At 50.1% G+C, this 12,164-nt stretch overlaps 1 protein-coding gene and 1 long non-coding RNA gene across 2 annotated transcripts in view; one reads left to right on the top strand and one right to left on the bottom strand.

Annotated features, from left to right (window-relative positions):
• The window catches only part of PRDM11 (PR/SET domain 11), a 132,748-nt gene that overhangs the window by 4,782 nt on the left and 115,802 nt on the right, over positions 1-12,164 (top strand). The gene's annotated exons all lie outside the window — the stretch shown is intronic.
• LOC129484197 (uncharacterized) lies at positions 1,986-10,347 on the bottom strand. The gene is made up of 3 exons (XR_008658369.2): positions 9,899-10,347; positions 5,441-6,188; positions 1,986-2,393 (listed from the first exon to the last, which is right to left on the bottom strand). It is a non-coding gene; the product is annotated as an uncharacterized lncRNA (long non-coding RNA).

Raw genomic sequence — 12,164 nt, 5'->3', positions numbered from 1 at the left:
TCCTTCTGTCTGTCTGCCTCTTCTTTCCTCCCTCCCCTTCTCAAGCCACACCCACCCACTGGTGCTCATCATCACCTGCTGCTGCTGATTGGCTGGTGAGATCACCCTGAGCAACAGCCCTCTCCTCCATAGGTCCATGGTATGTTGACATCACAGAGGTTATTTGCATACCCATCAGCCAGTCAACAGCTTCCCATCCTCAACCTGGCAGTTCCTTTCTTTTTGGAACTGAGGCTTCTCGCTGGGACTGAGCTCATAAGCCACAACAGAAGCTGCCTTTTATTGAACATTTATTATGGGCCAGGCCTGTGCTATATATTTTGCATATTTTCTCTCATTGGATGTGCACAATAACCAGCTTGAGGTAGGAACTGGGTTAGTCCCACTTCTCAGAGAAGAAACTTACAAAGTTTAAGTATTTGCCCAGGGTCATGCAGACAATAAGTAGCAGAGATGGAATCTGTGCCCAGGGATGTCTAATCCAAATGCTGGATTCTTAACCAGCTCCAGAGTCTTCCAACAGAGGGACTAGTGTTGTGGCTTTGTGTGTGTGTCTTGGAGGCGGCGGGGGGTGGGGGATTAATAGGACTTTAGCCAGGGAAAGCAGCTTCTCCTTTTCCCCACACTTCTTGCACCCTAGTCACCTTACCGGGCTGAAAGGTATGTCTGTTCCATCAGAGGAGGGAGCTAAGGAGAACTTCCAGCTAGGGAGGAGATGCTGTCAGGCTGCAGAGCAGAGACTTGCCCAGTCCTCAGACCTGGGAAGTCTCCTTCAAGTGTCAAAAGAAGGTATTCGGCTGGGCACAGGCTCACACCTGTAATCCCAACACTTTGGGAGGCTGAGGTGGGCAGATCGCGAGGTCAGGAGATCGAGACCATCCCCTGTCTCTACTAAAAATACAAAAATTAGCTTGGCATGGTGGTCTACGCCTGTAGTCCCAGCTACTCGGGAGTCTGAGGCAGGAGAATTGCTTGAACCCAGGAGACGGAGGTTGCAGTGAGCCGAGATCGCGCTACTGCGCTCTAGCCTGGGGGACAGAGCAACACTCTGTCTCAAAAAGAAGAAGAGGAAGAAGAAGAAGTAGTAGTAGTAGTAGTAATAGTAGTAGTAGTAGTAGTAGCAGTAGTTCAGGGCTCAGAGCTAGAGACTGAGCAGAGTCACAGCCTCTTTGCCGAAATCCTGTGTGACCTGGGCCGATACGTGTTTAATGATCCCCAAAGGCTCTTCCTGTCTTAGTTTCTGCAAAGCTGGCTTTCCTGGGGAGATGCTAGCTGGACACAGATGAGGAAAGACTAAAGTTCAGCCTTGCAGCACTCCCTGGGGCTGGCATGAGGGGAAGCACCCCAGCTTGGGCCCCAACACTGCCCTCTGCGATCCAGCCACTCCCAGGAAGGGAGTAGAAGAGCAATAACGTCCGCTGTGCGAGCCTCCCCCGCACCACGCCACTGCCTCCTTCCCCCATACCACCCCAGTCCATTAGGTCCAGCCCCCCTCGCACCATGCCACAGCCTCCTTCCCCCCTGCCATCCCAGTCCATTAGGTCCAGACGACCTGTGACACACACCCTGGGCCCCTAACCCTGCGCTGGCCGCCCTGGTGGATGCTGGAAATGCCAGGCGAGCCTCTGGCCACAGAAGGTGGTGCCTGGCCCATTGCACGGGGGCAGCCGAGGTAATCAGTTCAATGCCAGAGCAGTCAGGGAAGGCTTCCTGGGAATGGAAGCAATTGGGCTGGGCTTGCCAAGCTGATTAGTATGAACTGGTCGACTGAGGAAGGGAGAGCAGGCCTGATGTACAGAAGAGCAGATGCAGGGAGACAGGCAGGACTGTTTACCCTGGAGGGGGAAGGCCCACTCACTGTGTGGGCAGGAAGCTGACTCAGAGAGTGTGACGAGAGTAACAGAACCCAAGTCTTGTTACTCCCAGCCCAGTGCTCATCTAATCGTGAGCCCTAGCCTTGCATTTTCATTCTCTTGTCTGGTCATCACTGGACAGTTGCCTCTGCCATGTCTACTGGACAGGACTCAGGATGGTCACCAGCAGCTTTCCCCTGCATCCCTCCCCAAAGCCCAGAAACCCTGACCACCCCGCCAGGCCCGCCTCCTCCCGGGCCTTAGAGCCCAACCTGGACTCTGCAGTTGGTCCTTTGGCGCCATCTGGTGGTAGAGATATGAAACTACAGCAAATGGGGGGATTGGTGAAGGAGGAAAAGTTGGAGGATGAAGAGGAGGAAGATGAGAGGGAGATGAGGAAAGAGGAAGAGGAAATAACTTGCATAGCCTATATGCATCACCATGTGCTTTGGTAGAGACAGAAAAATCTAGGCCCTACCGTTTTGCAGCTTTGTGACTTCAAGTAGTTCACAGTTCCTCCCTGAGCCTCAGTTTCCCCATCTGTAAGACCAGGAAAAATAACCCAAACTTCAGTGTTAACCTTTGGCAGGGTATTGACCGAGAGGGAGCTTGAGGGGGCCTTTGAGGGTGTCAGAAATACTCTCTGTCTTGATGGTCACACGGTTTTAAAAGTCATTAAGTTGTACACTTACGGTTTGCATACTTTACTGTATACGTGATATATACGTTATATGTAATACTATATATAGTATATATAATATAAATATATAACATATAACATATAACATATTATATATAAATTATATATATAAAACTTATACCTCAACAAGAAAGGAAGCAATAACACTAATCTACCTTTAATGGTGAAGACCAAGTAAAATCACATAAGAAAGGGGCTTAGCTCAGGGCCTGGCAGTAAGTCAGGACGCATTGAGGGCGATGGTTATCCCTGCTGTCACTCAGCACTTTAAAATATAGCTGTGCTTTATTTTGCAATGACCCCGTAAGTTGACTTACTTTTTATAGCTGAGGGATTGAGCCTTGGTGAAAACTTGCTCTAGATGATCTAATTCCATGCCCTAGACTTTTTCGCCTGGGCATAGCCCTCAAGCTAGGATAGGCTGAGCAGGGCCAAGGGCAACAGAGCGGTGTGGGCAGGCTAGCCCTCAAGGGCCACTGCACCTTGCAAAGTACAAGACCAAAATGTTGTCCACTTGTTCCCAGGAGACCTGGCTCTTCCAGGTGATGAGGCACCAGAGGGACTTCTCTCAAGAAAGCAGGCATCAGCTGGGCAGAAGGAGTAAGGGCAGAAGAAGGCAGCGGGGCAGCACAGGGCACAGGGCTGGACAGGCATATCTGGGTCTGAATTCAGGCTCCTCTGGATGAAAGGGGGCGAGCTGCTTCTCATCCATGGGGGTCGGGTTTCTCATCTGCAAAATGGGGACGAGGACACATGCCCTTCCTGCCGCTCAAGGTTGCTGTGACAGCTGAGTGAGACCATGGAGTGAAGACTCTGGGCCTCCTGCTGACCTTACAGGATGAGCAAGAGCCTCTCCATTTTGCAGATGAGGAAACTGAGGCACAGACACTTCAGACCCCACCCAGCTATGACCCATCTCCCACCTGGGACCTCAGCCCCAAGATGACTCATGGCAGAAACACAGCCCAGGGAAGAGGAGCAAAGGTTTAGGGGGGAGGTGGCCTAAAACCTGCCCAGAAACCTCAGTGCTGCAGATGACACAGAACCACCAATATGGCTAAAGGGACCGGGTGGGGCACTTTAGAAAAGCAATAGGAATATCATCCCAGCCCTGAGGTTAATTCAGATGGGGGACCCAGAGTTGGGTCCTCGATGCCTTGTGATGTCCAAGCAGCTTCCCAGGCCTCCTTCCTTCACGGAGCTCCTGGGACCATCTCCTCCTCCTGCATCTTGGACAGGGGTCATGTAATTCCACCCCATTCCCATCACGGGGCCAGTGGCCCCATGTCTTAGTCTGCTTGGGCAGCTATAACAAAAATACCATAATCTAGGTGGTTTACAAAGAGCAAACATGTATTTCTTATAGTTCTGGGAGCCGGGAAGTCCAAGTCAAGGTGCCCCAGATTTGGTGTCTGGTGAAGACCCACTTTCTCATGTACAGATGGCACCTTCCTGCTGTATCTTCACAGAGTATAAGTGATGAAAGAGCTCCCTCAGACCTATTTCATAAGGGCACTAATCCCAGTCAACTGTCCTCATGGACTAATCGCCTCCTCAATGCCCCACCTCCTAATACCATCACATCGATGATTAGGTTTCAATATGGGAATTTGGTGAGGACACATTCAGACCATAGAACCCCATGACCTACCTGAGGTCACCCATTTGGTCATAGCCACCAGGTGCTGCAAAAGCCTTGAGCTCATCTAGTGAGAACCCTCATCTATCAGAGAGGGAAAGAGGCTTGTCTGAGGTTGCACAGCAGAGCTGGGACTGGAAGCCAGACCTCTGCACACCAGGCCTCGAGGGGAACCACAGGTGCTCAGGCCTTCTGAAAGCCACCTCATCGCTGTGAGAGGGCCTCAGCCTCCGCTGCTACAGCTGACTCTGCAGCCCCTCCCTCCAGCCGTGGTGACAGCAGAGCCACAGAGGCAGCTGGGCCTTCCAGTCCAGGCCCTTCTGGGATGACCCTTCCCAACAGCCTGGCATGGCCCTGGCCCGCCACCTGGTGGCCACAGCAACAATTGCCAGGACGCAGCCTCAGGCTCTGACCCCACCTCCCTCTCCCTGGGGGCAGCCTCTGCTACAAGGCAGTGGAGGAGCCCATGGCTCTTCTCAGAAGCCCTCTGCTTTAGTGGGCAGCATTTCTGAGACCCCTACAAAGTGCTTGGTGCTAAGCCCCAGGGCCACAGAGGCCTCTCCAGGGGTGAGGGTCACACGTCTCTGAGACCATGAAGTCAGGCTGGACCTACCCTTCTAACATGATTTCCTCCAGGCAACAAAGAGTTCCTGGCACCGAGAAGGCTTTTACTTTGCAAACTCAAATGTGCAAGAAATCATCCATTTTCACATTTGCTTTCAAATTTCCTGTCCAGTTCCTCCTCCTGGGCTCACCCACGCCTGAACGTCCCCCACCTGAGAGAGCACAGATGACAGCAAGTGTCCGTGGCCCCAGAGGGAAGGAAAGGGCCTCTGGGGTCACTGCAGTCCCTCTGGCCTCAAGCCCAGGCTGGCCATGTCTGTGGAGGTAGGAGGTCCCAAGCTCCTGCGCTCCCAGGGGCTCAGCAGTTTACACTCAGCAGTGGGCAGCCCCAGCTTAGGGTGCAGGCTCACTCGCAAGCCACACAGCCGGTCCCGTTGGAGGCCCTGCCACCTCTGGGGGTGCAGGGATTGGTTTCCTGTCACCATGGGTCCCACCACCCTCAAGGCTCTTTATAGGCTGGGGTGATTTTTGCTTTCTTTGTTGGTTCTCTCATGAGCTGGATGCTCTAGTTATACTGCTATGCTACAAACCACCCCAAAATTGAGCACATAAAACAGCCATTTTATTATAATCATGGATTCTGTGGGTCAGAAATTTGGAAAGGGCATCATGGAGACAGTTTACCTCTGCCCCTAATGCCTGAGGCGCCGGCTGGAAGATGAAGGCTGGGGTGACTTGACAGTGGTGGCAGGAACCCTCTGGTGGGCATCCTCATGTGCAGGTCTGAGGCCGACACGGGCTGTCATCTGGGACACTGACCCATCTGCTCCACTCCACGTGGTCTGTCAGTTCTCTTTAGCACAGCAGCTGGGTTCTAAGAGTGGATGTCCCAGGAGAGCAAGGCAGAAATGCATGGCATTTTCTAGATCTAGCCTGGGAAGTTACAGAGCATCTTCTGCCATACTCTACTGGTCAAGGCAGTCACAAAGGTCTACCCAGTCAGAGATGTGGGGTGGGGTGGGGATCAGATTGAGCACTGAGTGGAAAAGCTTCACTGCAAACAGGGATACCCCCAGAACAAAGTCCAGGCTTTGTGGGGAGGAGAAATGAAGCAGATCTGTTAAAGCCAAAAGACGGAGAACTGCTTCTGTCTGTGAGTGGGGTTGGTTGGCCAGCAATGCCTGGGCTTCATAGGCTAGTATGGGGCTGGCTGAAGGCACCCACCTGGTGTTTAGGGGGCCCAGGGACTTCCATAGAGCAAGATAAGTGCCAAGTTAGCACACCAGGGTCACCAGGCTGCCAGGACAGGTGACTATCTCGGGGTCTGATGGAAGCTCAAAGTCCAGACGCTCAGCCAACTCCGGGGGTCCACACTGGTCTCCACCATCTGTGTGACCTGGGCCGATGACATCTCCGAACTCCACTTCCTCACCTGCAAAACGAGGCTAATTATAGTTCAGTCAGTCATAGCCCATTTCAGGGGCAAGTTCTAAATCAGTAAGGCAAAAATTAGGTACACACAAAACGACCCTTGAGAACCTCTTATGCTCCCCACCAGCATGGATACACATGGTTTTGTGTATACAGTTGTGAAGAGTGAGTCTCATGAATGTCAAATATGGACAACTGATGAAGCAGAACAGAGGGCGGGTGGGGTGCAGAGGGAAAGCCAAGAGGGAGGTCTGGACTTCTGTGCCATCTGCCTTTAAGAAAATGCCCATCTCTAGTTGAGTGGGGGATGGGGCAGGGGTAGGGGTGGGGTTCCTTTAAGCCTGTCAGGTTTGCTGCCTGGCTTTTCCATGTTGCTTTCACACCAATCCTCTATAGTGTTAAATGCACTGATAGATTTGCATGGCATTGTACAAATTCAACTAATAAAGATACATAAAGCCTCCAACACAGTTCCTGGCACATAGTAAGTGCTCAATAAATGTGAGTTGGATTTTTCTTTTTCTTTTTTTTTTTTTTTTGAGACAGAGTCTCGCTCTGTCACCCCGGCTGGAGTGCAGTGGTGAGATCTCAACTCACTGCAACCTCCACCTCCAGGGTACAAGCGATTCTCATGTCTCAGCCTCCCAAGTAGCTGGGACTACAGGTCTACACCACCATGCCTGGCTAACTTATTTGGTGTGTGTATTTTGTATATTTAGTAGAGACAGGGTCTCGCTATGTTGACTAGGCTGGTCTCAAACTCCTGGCCTTGGCCTCCCAAAGTGCTGGGATTACAAGCGTGAGCCACTGCACCCCGCCCTGGATTTGTCTTAATCTCGCTTGATCAGACCCATGCACGCAGCCCATTTTCAGCCAGTGCTGCCGTCCTGGTTGTTAAAATATCAGCATGTGTCTGCTCCAGTTGGTAAATAGCTGCTGTCTAATTCCCCATGAGTGTGACCCGCTGTCCTGCTGCCCTGGCCTCTTAGTGGGATCCCCATGTCTCCCCATGATGTAGCAGCTTGAGGGGTAGCCTTGGTCCAATTGGGCCCCTGGGACCTGCTCAGGTACCAGGCCAGGCCTGTTCTGGTTGTTGGTCCCATGAGCTTCTGGGGTTAAATATTTCAAAGATCACTCCTGCCCACGTGCCCACCGCTCTGTGAAAAGCTGGAAGCAGCAGCCAGGCACTGCCTCCTGCACTCTCGGCTGGCATTTCCTGCTGGGGCCCTCGGATCCCTTGCTCGGCCTGGGCTCTGGCTCCTGCCCTTGGACAGGATTCCAGAGGCAGGTGTGTCCTCACGGTGGGGCCTCACTCCCGAGTGAGGACGAGCTGCCTCCTTGCAGGGAACGTGGTGCCCAGAGGCAACAGGGGCCTCTCAGTGGCAGCCGACTTTGAAGTCCTTGGACCCATCTCTCCCCAGCCCTGCCTGTAGCTATGTGGGGACCCAGGCCCAGTGCCACTCGGACTTTCTCAGCCTGCCCCCGAAATACCCACTAATGCCAACCAAGAATTAACACATGCACCCGCAGGCCAGGCAGCCTGCCTGAAGCAGCTGACACAAGTGTGAAATTTCTTTGAAGTCTTGGGTTTTGTCTCAAAAAATACACGCGGATTCTGCATTCTGCTCCATAATGTTTCCATTTTTGCTTAAATCTAAAAATAGGGCTTTAAATGACTTCCAGTGAAGAAAGTTGCCTTTCCAGGAAGATGCCGGGGCTTAGCCTGTGAGACTGTCAACACCCCTGGCTCCCTGCCACGGGCCTCTGGACACTCAAGGCTGGAAACCGAAAAATGTTGTCCCCGCCCCTCAGGAAAGGTCGAGTCTGACTTTTCACCTCTGACCTGTGCTTAGGCACCCTCTTTGGGTCACCTCCTATTTCTGTCCCTCTGAAACTGCAGTTGGCCCTGACCCATAGTGGTGAGGAGAGGCAGTCTCTTGCTATTACAGGTAGGACGCAGGTTTGGCAATGCCAGTGGCCATGATTCTACCCACCCCTGCCTTGAAAGGAAAATAGCACAGCTCAAGAAAAGGGACACCCAGAGACATCAGTGCCCTGACAACATCGCTCGCTCTCCTTGACCCAGCATCACCTTGGATGTCACACGGGTGTGTGCCCAGAAATTCCTCATGTTGCCCCTAAACATGGTGAGGCCCTGTCTCTACCATGCACAGAAGAAATAGTCCTAATTAATCAACCCTCCCTAGAAAGGAGACCGCTCGGAGGAGTCCTGCTCATTCTCAAAATATTCAGAGGCTATCTTGGGGAGGAGGGAAAGTTATCTGTTCTCTCTGGCTCCGCTGGGTCACAACCAAGACTGAGATGTGGGAGATGGAACAAGGCAGATTTAGGATGGTGACAGGAAGTGCTTTCTGAGTCAGATCTTTCCAGGGAAAGCAGGGCCCGCTTATCAGGTAGTGAGCTCCCTGTCCCTAGGGGTATGTAAGTGTAAGCTGACAACCTTCTGGTAGCAAAAAGGTAGAAAGATTGAAGCACTTGATGGGGAAGGGTGGGCTTTTGCCTCTAAAATTCTTTCCCTTTCTGAGTCTCTGGTTCCATGACACTCTCTAAGCCTTGTTCAGGGATGTGTCCTCCCCATTCCAGTGTCCAGGGTTGCTCACAGTCGCCACTTCTTTCAAAGCTGGAGGCACTGCAGCGGTGGGCAGGTGGGCATCTGTGCCCTGTGCGACCTGCTGATAGCATAGATGCAGTTATCAGCCCTCTGCATGTCAGGATTCTGACTAGGAAAACTCAGTGACCCAAAGTGACCTTCATCCAAACCTCTCCTTTATTTCTGTAGTTTATACACTTTGCGTGCAAACGCCCCTGGGAGGGACAGTACCTACACCTTTGGCAATGCTAAGCTTCACACAAAGAATTTTTCATCTCCTTTCTTGGGTGGGGGGCGGCTTTTATTTTTCTTCCAAGAACGACTAGTCTTTATGCAGACCCAGGAAGTGGCAGCTAAGCTTCGGAGCCGGAAAAATGAGAGCCCTGAGTATAATGCCCTTACGGAGGTCTGGCTTGCCCACATGTCACCCCCAACCCTAATTGAAATCACCAGGAAAACGTAAAAGGGGGGTGGGGGTGAGAGGTGGGGAATTTAGATAGCATTACAATTTTTCTAAAGGGCCAGGTAGAAGTTTGAGGAATTTCTTCTAAGCCAGTCACTGATGGGGCCAGGTAGGAGAAAGACCCTGAAAGCAACATGCAGCCGGACCCAACCATCTGTGAGCTGGAACCGCCAAGGGGCTCTCTGACTTGGGGGCTAAAGTGCCCAGAAGGAGGACAGGCCGCTGCTCTGGCCTCCCCAGCGCAACGACCTCACCAAACAAGGCCCCTTCAGGAGTGTCCTGGACCAGTGGCCACCAATTGCAAGGCCTCGCTTGCTCTATACAGGTTGTGCAGGACATAATCCAGGTGCAGGGTGCAAGGAGCTTCACATCCCATTCCGTCACCCATTTCTAAAGGTAATTACTTCAATTGTCCAGCAGATGGCAGTAAAGTGTCCCAAACAAGAGGCGCCTTTCTTTGAGTTGCCCAGAAACCACTGGTTCCGCTCCTGGGTGGCAGAAAACTTGGAGAAGACAATCAGCTCTCCAGATTCCAATCTAAGAGTCAGATTCCCCCCCTTTTTTTTTTCCTATTTCCATAACTATTTTTAATAAAAGGTTTACAGTTTTCAATGTCCAATGGTTCCCTGAGACTTACCATAAAACTCAGCTGCCGCCTCTCCACCTCATCTCACCAGCTCTCTGGGACAGGCAACCACTTGCAACTCTGGGAAGTGTTTCTTCTGTTTTTAAATCTCCATAATTCTAAGCACTAGTTCTTGATTTCACCATTTTCGACACCATCTTTGACTTACTGTGATGGAAGATGAAGATTTATCATTCTTACAATCCACCCCACCCTGTCCCTCCACCACTTCTCTCCCGTCTCTCTCCCAGCATAATTCTCCCCCTATTTTTGGTTAAGTCAGTGTTCTTGATATTTACTCGTCTTCTTTGCCATCTCTGGACTTACGGGGTGCCCTCTATGCCACACGGCATTCCACCCAACATTGCTTCGGACCAACGAACTCATTTCACAGCAACAGGACAACAGGGACCTCGGGCCCGTGGAAATCGCTAGTCTTATTGTGGACTCATCCGGAAGCAGCTGGCCTAACTGAAGGGTGGAATGGCCATGTGAACACTCAGTTAAGGTTCTGCTTGAGAGACAATGGCCTGAAAGGTTAAAGTTCTGTCTTACAGGATGAAGAATATGCTTTGATGAGGTGACCAGTAGAAGGTATGGTTCCTCCCACATCCACAATAACAGGGCCCCAAATCAGAGAGTGGGAGTGGCTTTCCTCACTATTACACCTAATAACCACATGCACTCGAACCCTCCGGGCTCTGTCGATTTGAAAGGTTTTGTTCCCGAGGGAGAAATGCTTCTATCGCGGAACACAACCAGGGGCCCATTGAGTTGGTCCATGAGACTGGACACTATGGGTGCCTCCTGCCACTGAACTGGCAACATGGGAGGAAGTCACTCTGCTGTGTGGCACATTTGATCCTGGTAATCAAATCTGGCTGATACTGTACAATGGGAGGACTATGTCTAAAACCCAGAAGACTTTCTGAGAGTACCTCTTTTTTAACTTTAATTTTAATAGTTTTGGGGGTACAGGTGGTCTTTGATTACATGAATAACTTCTTTAGCAGTGATTTCTGAGATTTTAGTGCACCTGTCACCCAAGCAGTGTACACTGTACCCAATATGTAGTCTTTTATCCATTACTCTTCCAACCTTCCCCCACAAGTCCCCAAAGTCCCTTATATCATTCTAATGCCTTTGCAACCTCATAGCTTAGCTCCCACTTACAACTGAGAACATACAATATTTGGCTCTCCATTCCCAAGTTAGTTCACTTAGAATAATCGCCTCCAGCTCCAACCAAGTTGCTGCAAAAGACATTATTTCATTCTTATGGCTGAGTAATAGTCCATGGTGTATATATAACACATTTTCTTATCCACTGGTTGGTTGATGGGCACTTAGGTTGGCTCCATAACTTTGCAATTGCGAATTGTGAGGCTATAAATGGGTGTACAGGTGTTTTTTTCATATAATGATGTATTTTTCTTTGGGTAGACACCCAGTAGTGGGATTGCTAGATCAAATGATAGTTCTACTTTTAGCTCTTTAAGGAATCTCCATACTGTTTTCCACAGTGGTTGTACTAATTTACATTCTCACCAGCAGCGTAAAAGTGTTCCCTTTCCATGACATCCATGCCAACACCTATTGTTTTTTGACTTTTTAATGATGGCTGTTCTTCAAAGAGTAAGGTGGTATCTCATTGTGGTTTTGATTTGCATTTCCCTGATGATTAGTGATGTTGAGCATTTTTTCGCATGTTTGTTGGCTCTTTGTATATGTTCCCTTGAGAACTGTGTATTCACGTCCTTTGCCCACTTTTTGATGGGATTATTTGTGTGTGTGTGTGTGTGTTTTTCTTGCTAATTTGAGTGCCTTATAGATTCTGGTTATGAGTCCTTTGTCGGATGCATAGTTTATGAATATTTTCTCCCACTCTGTGGGTTGTCTGTTTACTCTGCTGATTATTTCTTTGGCTGTGCAGAAGCTTTTTAGTTTCACTAGGTCCCATTCATTTATTTTTGTTTTTGTTGCATTTGCTTTTGGGGTCTTAAGTCATGAATTCTTTGCCTAAGCCAATGTCTAGAAGAGTTTTTCTGATGTTATCTTCTAGAGATGTTATGTTTTCAGGTCTTGGATTTAAGTCTTTGATCTATCATGAATTGATTTTTGTATAAGGTGAGAAATGGGAATCCAGTTTCATTCTTCTACACGTGGCTTGCCAGTTTTCCCAGCACCATTTATTGAATAGAGCGTCTTGTCCCCAGTTTACGTTTTTGTATGCTTTGTCAAAGAGCAGTTGGCTGTACTTATTTGGCTTTATTTCTGG

This window comes from Symphalangus syndactylus, chromosome 6 (genome assembly GCF_028878055.3).
Source record: "Symphalangus syndactylus isolate Jambi chromosome 6, NHGRI_mSymSyn1-v2.1_pri, whole genome shotgun sequence".
NCBI classification, from domain to species: domain Eukaryota; kingdom Metazoa; phylum Chordata; class Mammalia; order Primates; family Hylobatidae; genus Symphalangus; species Symphalangus syndactylus.
Note: the sequence above shows the minus strand (reverse complement) of the source record. Positions and strands in the feature narration are given on the sequence as shown.